We start from the raw sequence: 20,039 nt of genomic DNA on the forward strand, positions 1-20,039 counted from the left end.
CCGAGTTGGTCATAGAAACATGTAACTCGTCTTGTACCATAGTTTCTGGGATTATCCCCACTTGAGCAAATATCCATACTACTGTAACATAGTGGCAAGTAAAAAATAGATGTTTCCATGTTTCTAATGCTGAGTTGCATGCACACCCCACATTTTCTTTCTAAACCCGGGAGGAAGGTTAATTTCAAGGTTTTTAAAATTGACCCAGACAATGAATCAGTCAAGGATCTAGTTCCCGAGTCAAATGGTCAAATTGTTTTGACAAAAAAAAATTAAAAAAGCGATCAAAACCGTTGAATGGTTAAACCACCCAAGTCAGCGGTTTGCTGATCAAATCAACTTTTTTGACAAAAATCCAATTTTAGGAAAACGGAACCGATCACTTGTTTGGTTCCCGGTTTTTTCGGTCCGACCGTCCATTCGATCCGGTTTTGAAAACCATGGTTAATTTATCCCTTGTGCATCATTCCACCCGACCTTTCACATCAAGACTTGAAATCTCAGGGGAGTTTATGCTTTCTATATTATCCTTCAGTTTACTGAAAGGCCTGAGATTGAGGGGGAATTTTCCAAGAATACATTGTATCCTAATATGATGTCATAGTTTGCCTTTTTTATTTATTTCTTCCATAGCATCATAGCATGTGGGAGGTGAGAGGAATATTGAATCTGGGTAATGTGATCATCATTCAGTAAACAATTCTTCTAGTTTTTATATCTCCTAGTTGCTTTGATCAGTAATGAAATCCTTTACCACCATTTTATGGATCTATGTGTGGAGCATTTTCTTTGAGTTATGGTATGCCATTGTGGAAAGTGGGAATCCAGGGGTCGAAAATATGAATTGATCAGGTAGCTATCTTTTATTTTCCATATGAAATTATTTTTTATTTGATACATGATGTCCATTATTCTTTTCCACCAATTTGAGTCTAGGGTTTTCTTTCTTAGAGTAAAAGGTGAATTATTCTGCATGTATTTTTGCCTGATGACTCATGTTCATAATTGTTTAGCAAATAAGGCTCTATTAAACTCTTTCAATCTTATGAATCCCAACCCCCCTCCCCCTTCTTTCTTTGATTTAAATATTTTCTCCCATGCTATTGTATGGGGTGATTTCTTGTTTAGGTTTCCACTCCACCAAAACTCTCTCTATATTTATTCGAGGGAATAAACATGGTGTAGGTAGGTAAAGCCTATAACACAGACTCTACCAGCATTGTTCTACCTGCTTGAGAAAGAAGCTTTGCTCTCCGCATGGAGAGCCAGGATTCCATCTTGTGAAATAATTATCTTTGTTCTGTGTCTCTTCCCCAACCAAAATTTATAGTTCCACCAAGGTATCTGTCTTTATTTCTCAAGCTCTTCACTCACAACAAACTCAATAACAATTTATTTTCCCTTTTTGTAGATTCCTTTGTTGAACTATACACCAGATTTGTTGTAATTAATCTATTTACCCGATATACCTTCAAACTTTTTGAGAATATCTTTGGCCTTAATTACTTATGTTGGGTCTGCCTTGCACATGATTAGATAGTCATCTACAAATAGAAAATGAGTGATATGAGTTTCTCTTCTGAATAGTTTAAATTGTTTTAAACCTTCCCCCCTCTCTGTCTTCTCAATAAAACTTGAAAGAGCTTGCGTTCGTAAGGTGAACAAATATGCTGATAAAGGGTCACCTTTCTTAGACCATTTTTAAGACTAAAGAATTCTTTATGAGTCCCATTTATTTTAATGGCAAATCTTGGCGAGTTGATATAGGCATTCACCATTTTGCACCACATTTCTAGAAAACCCATTCCTTCTAGTACCTTTAGGATGAAATCTCTCCTCATTCTATCATAAGCATTTGGCATATCTATCTTAATAAATAACCATCCAACCCCTTTTCTTCGTTTTGTTAATAATTTCTTTTGCAATTATGACATTGTCAGTACATTGTCTTCCTTGGATGAAAGTTGATTGGTTTGGAGAGATTAGGTCTCCTATTAGTCTTTGTATTTTCATCACTAAGCACTTTGAAATAATTTATATATGAAACTGCAAACACTAATAGGTCTAAAATGAGTTGGACTCTCTCGATTTTTCACCTTGGGAATATGGACAAGATTTATGGAATTCATTTCAAGAGGGAATTCAACTGTTTGGAAGAAAATTTGTACCAACTGAATGACATCATATTTGATAAGGGACCAATATTTTTGGTAAAAAAGAATGGGGAGAAACCATCTGGGCCCGAAGCTAAGTGAGGTCTCATAGATTTCACTATAAATTCTATTTATTCCTCAGAGAGGGGATATAATAAGGCTTCTCTCTCGTTCTTAGCTATTGTCACAAGGAAAATTCCTCGAAACCAAACATCCTCAATTATGTTTTTACAATCCTCCTCTTGGGCCAGATAATTTAGTCGAATGTGTCTAGTAGCACAACTATGTGATCAAGGAATTTTGTAGGGTAAGAGATGATTTTTGCCTCACGAAAAGTTTCTTGCCACCAAGGAGGTCTCGATCAAGCTTCTTCTTAACCAATCTACCCCTTGTTTGTGATTTAACCAAGTGAATTGGGACCCCACCACACCGATTTCCAATAGTACATACTTGGCTATTAATCGTTTGAGTAGCTTGGAAGGTGTATTCACATTCCAGCAAGCACCCCAATAATTAGAAGCATCAACAATATCATTTACGTCCCCTATTAGAAACCATTTGTCATTTCCCTCCATTAATAGGTTTAGTCCATTCCATAATTTTGCTCGAAGGTTTTTTATTGGGTGGCCATTGATCAAACATAAGCCCCAAATTGGGTCTGAAATAAAGTTTTGGATTTGAGCAAGTATCCATCTCTTTGACAAGAAAATAATTTGTAAAAGAAGATATGTTTCCAGCAACATAGTAAACCCCCATGTGGATATCCAAACCGGAGGGAAACAATGGAGTTACCATCTAAATTTTTTAGAATTGGAAATTTAGAAAAATCCAGGTTTTTAAGAAAAATAATTGTTTCTTAGTGACTCGTAATTTAGGAATGAGATTTTTAGAGTTCGGGGACCAAGGTATGGTATGGAAAGGTGTCAGGCACCCCATACACACGCCCAATTAAACTGGACTCTACTACATCAATATTCCAAAAAATATTTAATAACTTCTACGCTATCCACACTAAGCCAAAATAATGAAGTTGCAATCTAATAATTAGCAAAATAAAGAAGTAAGGACAATAGAAGATGACTAGGCATTCAACTAAGTATGACTTTCTACCAATGTAAAATACAAGACATAACAAAAATTACTTATTCATTAATTGATTAGAGAATTTCTTTAAAAATCAATGCTAGATGATTTATGTTGAGTGAAAAGGGGTTGGGATTGAATGGTATTGATGAGGGGTAATTTGGCACGATCTAGTAAATAAAGGTCACGTAGACACGGTCTCCCCGTAGGATGACAACTCTACACCTAAGCCAGTTCAGGGCACCTCGGCACCTAGAAGAAAGTCACCTTGGAATAGAGTCACCTCGGCACCTAGAAGAAAGTCACCTTGGAATAGAGTCACCTCGGCATAAAGGCACCTCGACACCTAAGCCAGTTCAGGGCCCAAGAACCAAAGTGACACGTAATCAACTCCAAAAGTTTCCCAACGAACTCCAAACCTCACAGGATCACGCCGCGTAACGGCAAGCCTTATCCTCTCCCCGCCCGGATCGAGTGGTAATGATAGACTTCATTGACAGATACGTTACTCCCCAACTAAAGCGGAAACAGATTTCATCTACTCAGGCCGAAGATCCTGGAACCGTTTCGTAAGACCCATGGCAACTCAGCTATATAAGGGCATCAACCCCTCCAGGGCCCAGGTACACGCGATTACTTACATTCAAGCTCTCTAGCACTCAAACTTTAGCTCGCAACCACAACAAGAATACTGACTTAAAAATCGAAGCAACCCCACCGGGTCATCCACCCTAGTCTCTATGGTCTTTGTTTTGCAGTTTCATTCAGCTCGCCACTTGAGCACGCCCAAGCAACCGTCCAGCTAGGAGCTTTTAGATCGCGCATCATCAATTGGCGCCGTCTGTGGGAAACGATCGAAAGGTCATCCCAATCTTAGTTATAGTCTCAGTCTCAGTTTCAACCTCAATGGCATCATCCAGCCACAACAGAAAGTGCGACATGAACATCACTCGGGGGTAAGAATAGCAAACAGTCACTCCCCAGGGTTCCCTGGTGACTATCGGCCAAATCACCATTCCCCTGATTGTCTCCGCACACTACCCAACAGGTGAGTGTCCCACTCCCCCAAGTGAGTGGCACATTCTCGGAGCCTTCCGTGATCCCACCTGGGGACGGGCACTCCCAGTTCAACGACCTCGTCCAGAGCGTCCGAACAATGCAGATCCAAATGCAGTAGATCCATCAGTTCCAGCAGTTTCAGCAATACTACTTCTATCAACAATATCAGCACCAGTTTCAACCACTGCAACCAAACCAGCCAGCTGAGAGAACTTCACAAGTACCGGTTCCTCCCTTAGGATGGACCCTGCCGTAGGGTACAGTAGGCAATCTAGAACTAGAATCAGCACCGGGCTCGAGGGATAGGCCCGAACCTAGCCAACTCGAGAGGCGCAGTCAGCAAGTTCCACATCAAGGTGATGTAGATCGTCAGTTCGGGGCCCGAGGTGCGGGCTCAAGAAGTGGCCCCACGGTTCCCCGCGGCAACCAACACTGAACACACGGCGAAGAAGAAGCAGTGAGGAGAACCCCTGAGCCACCTCGCCCTACCATTCGGAATAAGATCGAATTACCCAACAACACAAATGCTGGCAGTACAAATGTCGCACCACCAAAGAAGCAGCGGTGGCGACGTCGCAAGACTCGCCATTCATCAACAAGGAACAGTCCGCCCATGAAGCCCAGCCATCTAGCAGATCAAGGTCGAGAAAGAGAAAAGGTGAGCTCGGTGGCCACAAGAACGGTGCCTACTCTATTGAACCAGCCATTCCCCTATTGAACCAGCCAGCGCCACTAGACAAGTATGATGAGTCCTTTGATCCAAACGATCACGTAGACGTGTTCCAATCCCATATGCATCTCGTTGGGGCCGACGAGACTTGTATGTACGTGGCTTTCTCCACCACATTCAGAGGAGTAGTCTAGGCCTGGTATAGAAACCTCACGCTGGATTCCATCAGAAACCAGGCACAGTTTGTGGACATGTTTACAGCCCACTTCATCACCAGTAAGAAGTGTCTGAAGTCACAGGAAAGCCTTCTGAATGTGGTGCAAAGGGAAGGAGAGTCAATTCGAAGCTACATCAAGCGCTTTAACGAGACATTTCTACAAATAACGGACCTTGACCCAGCAGTACGTCTCACTGCAGAGTGAAAATGAATCACTCACAAAGAATTCAAGTAGCACGTCGTGGCCAACAAGCCGAAGAACATCACCGAGTTCCTCAAGCTGGCTTATCAGTTTATCAGTACAGAAGAAGAGATAAACCAAAAAACCAACAATCAAGGAGAGAAGAGGAAGAGAGAGGAAGAAGGAACGAGCAACAAAAAAAAAAGAAAAAAGAGCAAAACCCCTAAGCGAAGAAGTAAGTCCCTAAGCTCAAGAAGTAAGTCCCCCTCGCGAAGTTACAGCTCGGGTCCGCGTTCTAGGACCCCACCAGTAGAGAGAACCAACTATACTCCCCTTAACGCGAAGAGAGGAGATATCCTAATGGCCATCAAAAACTCCTCCATCGTCAAATGGCCACCCAGGCTACGGGGAGACCCAACGACCAGGAACCCGAACGTCTATTGTCACTTTCATCGCGACCATGGTTACAACACAGAAAACTGTAAAAACCTCCACGACGAGATTGAAGAGCTAATCTACCGTGGGTACTTAAAGAAGTACATCTTGCATGAGGAAAAAGGACAAGGAACCGATGGGGAGATCAGAAGAAAGATGCCTCAGAAAGCAGCAGACAAAACGAGTAGCCACTTCGCCCACTACCAGAAGAAAGACCGATCTGTGGGGTGATTAATACGATCACTGGAGGATCTATTGTAGCGGGGTGCACTGCAGTAGTCGGAAAAATGTCAATCCGAGAACTAGAGCATGAAGCAGAGAACCCACCCAAGCGACCTCGGATCGAAGAACTAATCTACTTTACCGAGGACAATTCCCATGTGATTTAGTATCCTCATGACAACGCCCTGATCATGAAGATGATCATCAATGACTTCGAGGTGAAGTAGATCTTGGTGTACTCAGGCAGTTCGACTGATATTCTCTTCAAAGAAACTTTTGATAAGTTGCAACTACAGCAAAGCGATCTAAAACCAGCAAACGCCCCACTAGTAGGGTTCAGCGGAGAGGAAGTCAGACCTATAGATCGCGTCACAGTACCAATGGAGGTGGGCACATGGCTGAATATTGTCTGATTCAAGCACACATTCTTGGTGGTCACAACTCCATCTCCCTACAACGCGATCATAGCTTGGCTTATTACGCATGTTTTATGCGCAATAGTGTCAACTTACTATCTCGCGATGAAGTTCCTGACGGATTACGGAGTAGGGGTGATACAAGGCGATCAGCTCAAGTCCCGGAAGTGCTATGTGTCTGCCCTCAAGGGAAAGGAAAAAGTGGCAGAAGGTGTCGAACTGGAGCGACCAGCAGACTACACCAAGGGGTGAGCAACCCCGATGGAAGAGGCGGTCCACATACCGGTGTCCAAGACCGAACCGACCAAGACTCTCCAAGTCAATGCATTGATAAGTGAACCACTCCGAACACAGCTAGTAAGTTTCTTACTTGACAATTTAGATGTTTTCGCCTAGTCCTCGACAGAAATGCCCAGAATTGACCCTAGTATAATAACTCATAAACTTAATGTGGACCTTCTACTCAAGCCAGTTAGACAAAGGAAACGCAACCTCGCCCCGGAGCAGTGGAGGGTAGTCGATGAGGAGGTCGGGAAGCTTCTCACCGCAGACTTCGTCAGGGAGGTCCATTACCTGAGTTAGGTCGCTAACCCCATGCTTGTGAAGAAAGCCAATGGCAAGTGGCGTATGTGCGTTGACTGCACCGACCTAAAAAAAGCCTACCCAAAGGATTGCTTCCCCTTGCCTAGAATTGACCACCTGGTAGACGCGACCTCAGGGCATGAGTTGCTGAGTTTCATGGACGCCTACTCCGGCTAAAATCAAATTAGGATGGACACAACTGACCAAGACAAAACTGCTTTTGTAACCGAAATCGGGCTATACTATTATAAAGTTATGCCCTTTGGTTTGAAAAACGATGGAGCAACTTTCTAGCGACTTGTAAACAAAATTTTTGAACCTTTGATTGGCAATAAAGTGGAATGTTATGTTGATGACATGGTTGTGAAGACCAAATCTTCTAGATCTTTAATTGACGATTTAGATGAAGTTAAACCCAACTAAGTGTGTCTTTGGGGTCACGTCGGGCAAGTTCCTCAGTTACATAATGAACCGACGAGGCATCAAAGAAAACCTGGACAAAATCAAGGCCATCTTAGAGATACGACCACCCCAGAAAATCAAGGAGGTACAACGACTAAATGGCCGGGTAGCCGCCTTAAACCGATTTATGTCTAAATTGGCATGTCACTGCCTCCGCTTCTTTAAAGTAATTAAAAAGAATGAAACTTTTGAATGGATTGAAGAGTGTCAGCTCGCATTTGATGAGCTGAAAAGGTACCTAAGTACTGCCCCGATTTTAACCCGACCTGAGGAAGGAGATGTGTCGAAGCTGTACCTCTCTGCGAGTGACGAGGTGGTCAGCTCGCTCGGTACTAATCAGAGAAGTAGATCGGGTTCGACGACTTGTCTACTATGTGAGTAAAGTGTTGCAGGATGTAGAAACTAGATACCTCAATATCAAGAAGTAGGCGTACGCACTAGTGGTAGCAGCTCAGAAATTACAACCATACTTCCATGCCCATACCACCGTCGTCCTTACTGATAGACCTCTGAGGCATATCCTACTTAAACCCGAGGTGTCAGGAAGATTAACGAAGTGGTCCATCGAGCTTAGCAAGTATGACATCCGATTCAAGCCACGGCCAGCGATTAAAGCCCAAGTCTTGGCGGACTTCGTAGAATAATGCACATTCAGCACACCGACCCCTGAACTGACTAAGCCTGCCCACACGTCAGAGGCGTCAACCGGTGCGGCACTGGTCTCGGTCAGAGTAGTACCAACCTGGGACAAGGATTCCTAGATCTTCCATATTGATGGCTCGTCCAACCAACGAGGAAGTGGTGCGGGACTGATACTATATGGCCCAAGCATGGTGAAGCTGGAGTACACTCTCTGGTTCGGATTCAAGACGTCGAACAACAAGGTGGAGAATGAAGCGCTAATTGCCAGGCTGAACTTAGTGAAGGAAATGGGAACAAAACATCTCATCATCTGTAGCGATTCTCAACTAGTGGTTAACCAAGTCAATGGTGATTATGAAACACATGACTCGACTATGGTAGCCTACTAAACCAAAGTTAGAGAGATCATACCAAGCTTCAGCTCTTGTTTCATTAGGCAAATTTTGAGATCCGAGAACACTAAGGCTGACTCCTTATCACGACTAGCAAGTACAAGCGACAACATTATGCGAACTGTGTACATAGAGAACCTGCCTCGGCCCAACATTCTCGGGGGGCAGAAGAAGTCACTCCCGTATTGCAAGTGAAACCGATCTAGATCGACCCGCTCGTTGATTATCTGCTCCACGAGACCCTACCTGCAAAATGCAATGCAGCTTAGAAGGTAAAGCACCAATCAACGCGATACGTCCTCATAGACGGATGACTGTACAGCAGATCCTTAACACTCCCCTACCTACGTTGCCTGCGACCCTTAGAAACTGAGCTCATACTTCTCGATATCCGTGAAGGTTTATGCGAAGGACACTTGGGGGTCAGGAAACTTGCCCAAAAGGCATTAAGGCAAGGCTATTATTGGCCTACAATGAAGGCAGACGCACTCGAACTTGTCAAGAAATGCGGTAAATGTCAGAGGCATGCCAACATCCCCCATCAGCCTGCTATCGATTTGAAGTATCTTACCAGCCTGTGGCCCTTTGTGCAGTAGGGAATCAAGATCCTCGGTCCTTTTCTACCAGCAACCGGGCAGAGGAAGTTCTTGGTCGTGACAATAGACTACTTCACGAAGTGGGTGGAATCTGAACCGTTGGTGAGCATTACAGCCCAGAATGTGCAAAATTTCTTCTAAAAAAGCATCGTGTGTCATTTTGGACTGCCCAAAGTCTTGATTTCAGATAATAGGAAGCAATTCGAAAATATCAAGTTCCAAAACTGGTGCGCCAAGATGGGGATTCAGCAATACTTCACCTCGGTAGCGAATCAACAAGCAAACAGACAGGCCGAAGTGACGAATAGGGCTATCCTCCATAGACTGAAAGCTCACCTTGCGCGAGCTAAAGGTTTGTAGGTAAACGAACTACCCAGTGTCCTTTGGGCCTACCGGACTACCATCAAGACCGCAACCGGTGAGACACCCTTCAACCTCACATATGGGATGGAAGCTGTGATTCTGGCAGAGATTGAAGTACTGACATTGCGGCTCGATGTCTATGACAAAGAGACAAATGATGACAAGCTCAGAACTAACTTGCACCTCATCGAGGAGGTACGCGATCTAGCCCACATTCAAACTACAGCTTACCAGAAGCGGATAGCTCGGTATTATAACGCCCGGATCAGGAAGCGAATATTCCAAGTCGACGACCTGGTCCTTCGTAAGGTAATGGTACCTGAGCCTGGCGTGGGTAAGCTCGGTCCAAACTAGGAAGGTCCTTACCGGGTGAGACGGGTGTTCAGAGAATGAACCTATGAGCTCGAGACCATGGAAGGGAAGCAAGTACCTCGAGTTTGGAATATCGACAACCTAAGGAGATACTACCTATAAACCTCAATGCAACCAAAAAAGCAACTAAGTCCATAAGACCACCAAGCTGATCTTATGGACGACAAATTGGAGAGAGGACCTTAAGTCATTACCAGAAGCCTAAGGGCTATAGTGTCAAGCTGACAAAAGACCTCGGCACTATATAAGACTCAGTCACCTCTCTGGCATGGGCAGAGAAGTCCTAGTCGCCTCTTCGGCATAAGTTGCTTAAGACCCAGTCGACTCTTCGGCACAGGCTCGTTAAAACCTAGTCGCTTTGGCATGGGTAAGGCAAAGTAGCACGGTAGCAAACAAGTCGGGCATGTACACCCTATAGTGTCTGCTCACCCCGGCGTACAATAACGATTGTTCCTAGTCGAGTTCGGGAGTAATCTATACTTAGAAAATTTTTGTACACTAGGACTTTTGCAAAATACTTGTATTCCATTGATAAGATGCTTACATAACAAAAAAATAAGAAAGATTACAACTATTTAGCCAAGCTCGGAGGCTTGGGACATCAGGTATTTACAAAGGGGGGTCCAAGAAAAGAGGCATCAGTCAGTTCGGAGCTCCTCATCCCCAATAGAGGCTTCAGCAGGTGGGTCTATCTCCATGCGGTCCTCGGCAGCATCATCCTCCTCACCCTCTCCCGCTGTCGCGTCGTCGAGAAGGTCATCGTCGCTCTCCGCCTCAAAGTCCGGATCCTTGGCGGCTTCAACGGCCATCTCCTTAGTGATCTTGGACGTGGTGATGGCATAGAGGCCAAGGTGGGGAAATTCATGCCGGGTCAACCACCTACTAAGCTTAAACCCCTTGCGGTAGCCCACTGTCCTGGCCTCGACCAACCTTTGTCGAAGCTCCGCCGAAGACTTATACTCCTCAATCGCCTTGACCTTGGCCTCCTCCATCGCTTGAAGTAGGATGCTAGTCTACTCCTTCACAAGAGACTCGAGGTTCTTGTTCTCTCTCTTCAATGCGACCTCGCACTCCTCGAGCTGCTTCTTCTCCGCTTTGAGCTCCTTCTTCTCCGCCATCAACAAACTCAAAAGCTCCTTCTTAGATCACACATCATTTTTCATATGGTTAATCTCGCTGCGAGCTAAGTTGAGCTCAAAGTGGGTACTTCGGAAGGACTCCTTGGCTTTGAGAGCTCGCTTTAAGTTCACCTCGGACTGGTAAGGCAAGGCGTGGGTAGAGGAGTTCACCTGGCAAAAGAAGAAAACAAATATTAATATGAAGAAAAATCTAAGTATAAAGCAACCTGAAGGCTTAGTACGTACCACCATACAGTGCGTGGCTGCTCAGGCCCCAAGCTGAGCAACCAGCAAGTCAGCCCAACGAGCGACATCCTCGACAAACACCGCATCCTTGCTCTTGAAAAGGCCAAATTTCAGAGTCAAAATGCTCCGAACTGAAGTATCGTTGCTTGAAGAAGTGGCGGTCGTTGGTACGGGTTGAGGCTCTAAAGACGTGGTCTCCTCAGGCACGTGGGGTGGAGTGGCCTTGCCTGGGTCCTCCTCAACCAAGTCAATCACAGAAGGCTGTTTGGCAACGACTGGGTGTTCGGGGGCAGAGGCAGCGACGTCAGAGGTGGTGGTCTCATTGTGGATGCGAGCCTTCTTAGAGGCCCTCTTCTTCTTCTTTCCCTTCTGCATGTTCCCGAAGAGCTCGTCGGCGGGGATGTCATCCATGGCAACTTCAACAAGTGATGAACTAAGTTAGATACAACACCGAAGTAAAGCAAACAAGAAAAAGGTACAACAGTTAGCGACGTACCGGGAGGGATTAGACCAGCTTGCACGAGCTTCCCCTCGATCACGAAGTTTTCAAACTTCAGGCCTACCTTCGCCCAAGATCGGGCCTCTTCCCTTAACCTCCAGTGAGTTGGGAAAGGCTAACCTCAGTGTCACGAACCACGAAGTAGCATCTCTTCTAGGTCGGGACCTTGTTAGAGAGCTCGTGCAATAGCTTGTACCCGAGGCAAGGAGACATATAGTAACTTTTCCTGTGCTCGGGTAGAACACGGGTCGAGTTTTTTTCTTGATGGAAAGAATCAAAGAGAAGATGTCGAGGTCAAGAGGTTGGTTGTAATCATGGAAAAGGGAAATAGTACCTACGATGTTACGAATGGAGTTCGAGTGTAGCTAGTCTATGGCAATGTCAAAGAACTTAATGACCTCAATTATGAATGGATGAAGTGGAAGACGCAGCCCAGCTACGAGCTACTCCTCGAAGACCACGATCTCGTCATCATTATGACCCCAAGGAAAGTTGACTAAGGGGATATTATATACCAAGTCATTAGGAAGTTTGTATCGAGCTATAAGATAGGAGATTGTCCGCCGTCATTGTAGACGAACCAAAGCTGTCCGGTAGGCCACCTCATTGTGAGGTGGAGGCCGACTTGCCTTAGGCTTCTAACTCTTGCCGAGGTGAGTCTACTTCGGACGAATTGGAGTCCACATCCTGTGCCAAAGTACCCACCTTAGTAGGATGATGCTCCGCGGTCTGTGTTGAGGTCCCCACCTCAGCCCTAGTAGACTTTACGCTCCCATCTAGAAGGCTATCTAAGCTAAGGCTAAACATACTAATGGAAAGGACAATGGAATCAAAAGCAAAGAAAGACGAACTCACCAAAAGAATACCGAAGAAAGCAAAACGACCTTGGACTCGGGAATAACTAACACCGAGCTAGGGTACATGAACGCAACCTCAAAGACTTTGGATTCGCAGTTTGTGGCGAAAAAATGGGCCCTTCAGGCCATATTTATAGCTAGTATATTTGGGGATCAACGGCTGAGATTTGCGCAATCCAACGGCTCATAAGAAAACCAGCTACACGCTATCCAAGGTTGAAATCAGTTGACCGCGCGTTTTGACGTCCGCGGAGTTTATAATCGGCTTGGCATCCGCACATACCTGATATGCGATCTGGGTCATTTCCTGGTTGAGCCAAACGGTCGAACAGGTCCGACCAATAGTCCGCCCTCTATTTCACCTAGACTTCGTGCCAAATCCACATAGGCTCGTCATGAACTCCCCGCGCCAGGCCAGGACCCCTAGCACAAGGAGTCGGGGGCAATTGATGAGGGGTAATTTGGCACGACCTAGTAAGTAAAGGTTACGTGAACGTGATCTCCCCGTAGGATGACAACTCTACAAGAGGAGCCTAGTCAGCAGTTTTCAGAAAGCCACCCCGGCATAAAGTCACCCCGGCATAGTCACCTCGGCACAAAGCCACCCCGGCATAAAGTCACCTCGGCATAGAATCACCTCGGCACCTAAGCTAGTTCGGGGCCCAGGAACCGAAGTGACACGTAATTGACTCCAGAAGTTTCCCAACGGACTCTGAACCTCACAGGATCACGCCGCGTAATGGCAAGCCTTATCCTCTCTCCGGCCGGATCGAGCGGTAACGATAGACTTCATTGACTGATACGTTACTCACCGACTAAAGCGGAAATGGATTTCATCTACTCAGGCCAAAGATTCAGAACCGTTTCGTGAGACCCATGGCAACTCAGCTATATAAGGTCATCAACCCCTCCAGGGCCCAGGTATACGCGATTATTTACATTCAAGCTCTCTAGCACTCAAACTTTAGCTCGTAACCACAACAAGAATACTGACTTAAGCATCGGAGCGACCTTACCGGGTCATCCAACCCGGTCTCTCTGATCCTTGTTTTGCAGTTTCATCCAGCTCGCCACGTGAACACGCCCAAGCAACCCTCCAGCTAGGAGCTTTCAGATCGCGCATCATTAGGTATTTACGTGAAAAATGATAAAACGCAAGAACTGGATGTATGAGATTTGATAAAAACTAATGCATGATAAAAACACATTATCAACTAAAAGAAAGGAGAAAGAAAACTAATTTACCTAAGAATGTAAATGCTAGAGATGTTAACAAGATGAATGCTATTAGTTGATTAATATTCTAAAAATGTGAGAATCGATAAATTCTAGAGTTAATGTGGGTCCTACTTATGCACGTAGCAACACGATGCAAGACTTCTGAAAAGAGGCATGCCATATCTATGACACTAAACACTTACCTAGTTAAGTGATAATGGCAAGAGCATGAAGATTTTGATTTACAATAGGTATGTAATTTAGGTCGAGTGTCAATTTAGTACCAGAATTTTAAAACGCGACAATCTAATACTTCAACTTTCAATTTGCAATGATCCAATACCTAACGGTTAATTCACCGTTAATCAAGACCATAATGTGAGATCAGGTATGGTTTAAATAATTTTATAATACCAAAAATACCTTAATAATAATATTCGAACCATTTTACCCTTTTCCTTTCTTTTTACCCTATTCCCCTTTCTCCTCGATCTGGGTTGAAGGAATGATTAACAACGATCCTCAACCTTCAGCAACAATGCCAGTGGTGGAGTGAGCACTGGCGGCCAAACCCCCTTAATTCCTCCACCTCCGCCAACGCCTCCGACGTCAGCACCAGAAGATCTTGGAGCAAGTGAATTCCCATCACTGAACAGAGGAGGGGGAGCAGAACGGCCCCCTGTCTGTCGCTCCGCAACTCCATCACTAACTCTAAACTTAGTCGACAAACTACCTTCCCAGTCTTCTTCCTCTACTACACGAGGAGAAACCAATGAAAACCCTTTGACTCTTTCCAAGCCAAAGGACATACTAATTCCTAAGGAAACTAGGGACATGGGTCGGATCAAAATTCAGCAATTCTCAAGATCTGGTAGCAGTAGCTCAAGCACAGTTCACCCTGTTAAACCTATTGAAGAAGATAATCTAGATTATGACAGCAATGCTAGTTCATCTAGCTTTGAGTTTCATAAAGGAGAGAGGTGCTTGCACAATCCAATGATGAGACCCTTTTCTCGTTCTGTGCCATCTAAGTGCAATGATACAGAGAAATGGATAATGAGCAAGCACCCTGCACATCCAAATCATTCTAAGAAAACCATTTTGCAAAATCAAAAAGTTCGGCAACCAGCTACCGATTTAGTGAGAGTTGTTCCGGAATTGACAAGTTCTGAACACAAGGTTTCAGTTATTCCCGTATCAGATGCAAAATCAAAAAGTTCGGCAACCGGCTACCAATTTAGTGAGAGTTGTTCCACCGACTGCTTCGCATCTTCATCTGTAATTCTCTCCCTATGTGACAACCCAATCCATGAGCCATCTTCCCCCTCTTCTTCTGCTTCAACAAATTCATCTTATTTATCATCTCAGTCATTGACTAGATGAGTCAATCACGGTGTTGGGAAGATATCAAATGAAGACCTGGCCTTCCTGGCCTCCCATGCGGCGGTCGGAATCGTGAAGTCCTCCGGACCGGAAAGCCCCAAACTCCGCCAAATTTAGTTGACCTCATCGGCGGGAGCCCCAAACTACAAAGGGGAGAAGGCATCGTAGTCAATGTTCTTCCCGATGTTCCGACGTTCCAACTTTGGCCTCCATCGGCTGGAGCCACTATCCATCGATTCTTCCCTTCTATGACTTAAAAACCACAGCAAGTGATGCATCCAAATGCTATCAGTAGACAAACATTTGGAAAAGAGTTAAATGAAAAGGATTGAAGAAGACTTAGGTTCTTGTAATAGTGGCAAATGGGTCTTGAGTTTAGAAGGTGGGATTTCTTCCTTGATGGAGTACATGACGAAAGAGGATAACGAAGAGGAAGACCATTTTCGTGTTGTATCTCCAATTGCATTTTCTGGGGAGAAACTATGGGATTCAGGGGTGATTTCTGCCGGAAAATGGATTGGATCACAGAAAGTGCTGGCACTGTTGTATGTCAGAAGCACAAGTAGGACGTAAATGAGCAGAGATGGGGGAGGTAGAAGAGCAAAGCGAAAAGAGAGCAGTTCATTTTATGCAACAGTGTTCCAACGATGGCAATAAGAGTCATCTTCTCCGGCAACAGCACTAGATTCTTCGATTTCAATTTTTCTAGCATCGCGTTAGAGTGTCGATTTCAACTTTTTCGGGGGCACATTTGCTTGACATTGTGTGAGCCGTGATTCCAACTTGAAGAGAAATTATAATTGGGGCATTTATGTAATTTCGATCGAAAATCCATGCATTGATTGAAATAGTTGATGGGTAATTAGGTCTTTTTGTCTTCTAATTGACGGTGAGTTAGCGTCCGGTACTAAGTTGTCGCAAAACTTTGAGTACTAGATTGTTGCATTTTAAAGTTCAAGTACTAAATTGGCACTCGACCTAAAGTATAAGGTACCTATCCAGAATTTTCCCTAAAAAAATAAAACAACAAAAGAATCGAGAGTAAAAGGCACACTAGATTATGGAAATAAAAGAATGACTGAATGAAGAAATGGAACAGATTTAATCAGTATACTACAAATTCATCCTTTGATGGATGCAATGCAAATCCTACTTGACTACTAAAAATATAAAATAAGAATAAAAATACTAAAATTGTCATTAAGAAATTAAGAGTTACTAGGCATAAAGTATGATGTAAACTTAGTTTTTAGATTGTTGTGCTGATTTAACTTCTATTCTAGCATACATTTATCATTTTTCTTTTATGATGAAAGTGCCTACCGAGATTAGTCAAGTTTATTCAAGTAAAAAAACTTACTTCAATGTGATATGAGAATAAACTACTCTATGAGAGGATTTAGCGAGGTTGTATTCTTGAGCGTTAGAATCCTCACTTGAACAATAGGATTTAGCTATCATTGCTGCACTAATTACACATCCATTTGGCATGTTTGACCTCTTCCAATGCTCTCCCCAACTACATGAGGACATTTTGAGAGGTTGTGTATGCTGATCATGTGGCCCAAAGGTGAACAAACATTGCTAGATGTTTACTTCTCATCTACTATAGTTGTTGAGTTCAAGCATGTTTCATAGCCTTGGTTTTGGGTGTATGCATGATTTCAAGGGGGTTATTGGCTTCAAAATGATATGGAGGGACTCTAGGAACGTAAGGAAAGGTCTTGGACATGGATAATGGCTATGTGAGTGTGGTTGCATGGGTTTCCCCCTCAATTAGAATGTGAGTCTTTGTGTGAAAAAGCATGGGTATTTATAGATTTTTGGAGAGAATTCTAGAAAGGAATGGATGGCTGAGATTTGAGTTTGGGGAGATTAAATTAATGTGAGAATGTGGGTGATTGTCTCAATCAATCAAGAAAATAGGTGTAATGTCTTAAAAATTTGCTTAAAATGAATATTCCAAATTTAGGTGACTGGCTTGATTGATTAGAAACTTCTTAGTTGGTTAATTTTGAATTTAAAGACTCTTCTAGAGGATGGGAGAAAGATCTGGTCAATGTGGGTCCTTAGGTTCCAAGTTTCAATGAAGAATATCCTAAACAGAGGGTTCAGATTGAGTCTATACTTGGGTTTGAGGATTATATATATGACTGGGATGATGGAACAGTTATTGACTAGTGATTCCATGTAATTTTCTATTATGGGTCATGTTCAATGAACTTTCTATCTAATAGGAAGCCACATATTTGCTTTTGTGTCACTACACAAGTGACTTGAAATTCATTACCCTATAAATCAAGCATAATATGTGCTACTCTATCAAAACTATCACAGCACTCTTGATAATTTCTATGACTAAAAATCACTTTAGGATCTTTGTATCAAATGAATTACATATCTCAAAATTTATAACATACTTATGAATATGTTTGCTTAACAAATAAACTATGGGTTATTCATATGAAACTAAATGTTGCAATATGAATGACAAAAATGTCATTTTATTAATAAATGTGAATAATACAAAATTGTCCCTCTATAATATTACACAATTGGTTTTAGGGCATAAAATTAACACCCTGAACTAGCATTGAACCAATCCTATCCAATTTGTTACTAGGTAGGGTTTGGTTTCAAATTTTTTAAACTGGCCCAGCCTCAGCCAATTCCAAGGTCCACGGGTTTACCCTTCTCGAAGGGTCCTAGAGAATCAACCTTGGTGGAACCAACTTTAGAACCAAACATACTATGAAATAAACCCCAAAATACTTTGAGGGTGTAAAGATTTGAACCTAAGCACTCATTGTTTCAAATGCCATGGTCTCACTTGACCATTAAGTCACTTAAATGATTTGATATTTTTTATTTTAATATTTGAATGTGTATGTATAATAAGTAACGTAAAAGGTAATATTTACAAAATTTAAATTATGATGATAATTTTTGAACTATACAATAATATATTATGATAACCTACATATTAAATTACTCAATTTAATCAATAAAGATAATATACATTTTGAATTATATTATTATTATTATTATTGTTATTATTATTATTATTATTATTATTGAAAATCAAGTTTTTAAAGAACATGTTTCAATTCCTTTTTTTTTTTTTGGGGGGGGGGGGGGAAGGGGGTAAAGAAAGAACAAATTCCATAGATAGACCTTGAAATTGACCCTAGAACCACAAGGAAAAATTCGACCTTCATAGGGTATGTTTTTCAGAATTGACCAATATAGGGTAGGTTATGGATTCTGCCTTGGAACCAAACCAAACTGACCCATGCTCACCCTACTACGTACATTTGTGTTTGCACTAAATATATTTATATTTACACTCTTCCCAAATGGAGCCCATGCTTCAAATTATCAAATAAAAAAATCACAAAAGTTTTGAGTCATCCACCAACCCAAGATGTTCCAATGGAATGAAAGAATAGTCCATGTATATAGCGAAAATTGAAAGTAAAGAGTTTGATTAAGTCCTCATATATATCCTCATAAAAAGAAGAAATCTTTTTGTAGCAGGAACAAACTTTTAAACTCGTTTGGTTGCAAATATAATAAAACGTCATATATTCATGCCCCCATGTTGCACATTTTCATTCTTCAAAGAAGCTTTGTGCCAACAATAAAAAACTATTCCCATTGTTTGATTTAGATAGGAGTTGGAATAGGAATTGAAATCAGTTGGAATGGGATTTAATTCCCAAGGGAAGGGGCCATTCCCTCAAATGAGGGAATGTTATTCCACCAAGAATGGGAATTAGGGGTGTTCACATTAAATGTCAAACCGACCAAACTGGCCTGACCCAACCCGAATTGATCGGTTTTTCGAAACCATCGTCCGGTTATGGTTTGTGTGAGAAAATAAACCGATAACTCAGTTCGGTTTTTGGCTTTTATACATGAAGACCGAAACTGGACCGAACCGAACCTACCCTATATGTTTTAAGTAATTACTAAGTAGTCCCTACTCAGCATTACTCCCTATCATAGTTAACTTTAAATTTAAGTAAAGTTATTTATTACCTTTTTGGGTTTATCAAGCATTAATGTGAAGGAGTCTTGGAAATTGGAATGGACATACATGTTGGATTGTTAGAGTCTTCACTCTTCAATTTTGGAAAGAGAAAAAAAAAGAGAAGTTTAATAAAAGTATTTATTACCTTTTTGGGTTTAGTAAGAATTGCTGTCAAGGACTCTTGGAAATTGGAATGGAGAGACAACTATTGGAGTCTTCACTCTTTAGTTTTGAAAAAAGGTTAAATAAACCGACTAAACCAATAAACTGGCCCTTCATGATTGGGTTGGTTTTGCTTCAAGGTCGGTCTGTTTCGATTTAGTCAAGAAATAAACCGACTAGGTCAGGTCAGTTGAAAAAAATGACTCAAACCGACCCAACCCAACCCATGAATACCCCTAATGGGAATGAGATTCCGATTCAGCCCAACCAAATAGTTGGAATTGGAATGGCTCATTCTGATTCCGATTCCAAACTCCAAGTTAACATAACAAGTAAAACAAAGCATTATTAGAATCAACAGATCTTCTTAACCCCAAACCTCAAAATTTTTATGGGCATAAAGCCTCCCAGCTAGCCTATTTAAAATCTAAAACAAATCGCCTCAAAGTTTATGCATTATTAAGTTTTCTTTGAGAGCCTCATCACAGAAATTGTAACTATTGGGTATTAATGGTAAAACAAATTTAATAAGGACTAACTGCCTAATTGAGACAAACATTTTGCCATTTTAGTAACTCAATTTATTTCCAAAGTTTCACGAGAATAGAATTTAGGGAGGTAGTACAATTTTGCTTCCAAGTAGGAATGGCACGGGGGCAGGTTCGGGGCAAGGATCAT

The sequence above is a fragment of the Nelumbo nucifera genome, chromosome 5, assembly GCF_055504915.1.
Source record: "Nelumbo nucifera cultivar China Antique chromosome 5, China Antique-T2T, whole genome shotgun sequence".
Lineage (NCBI taxonomy): Eukaryota > Viridiplantae > Streptophyta > Magnoliopsida > Proteales > Nelumbonaceae > Nelumbo > Nelumbo nucifera.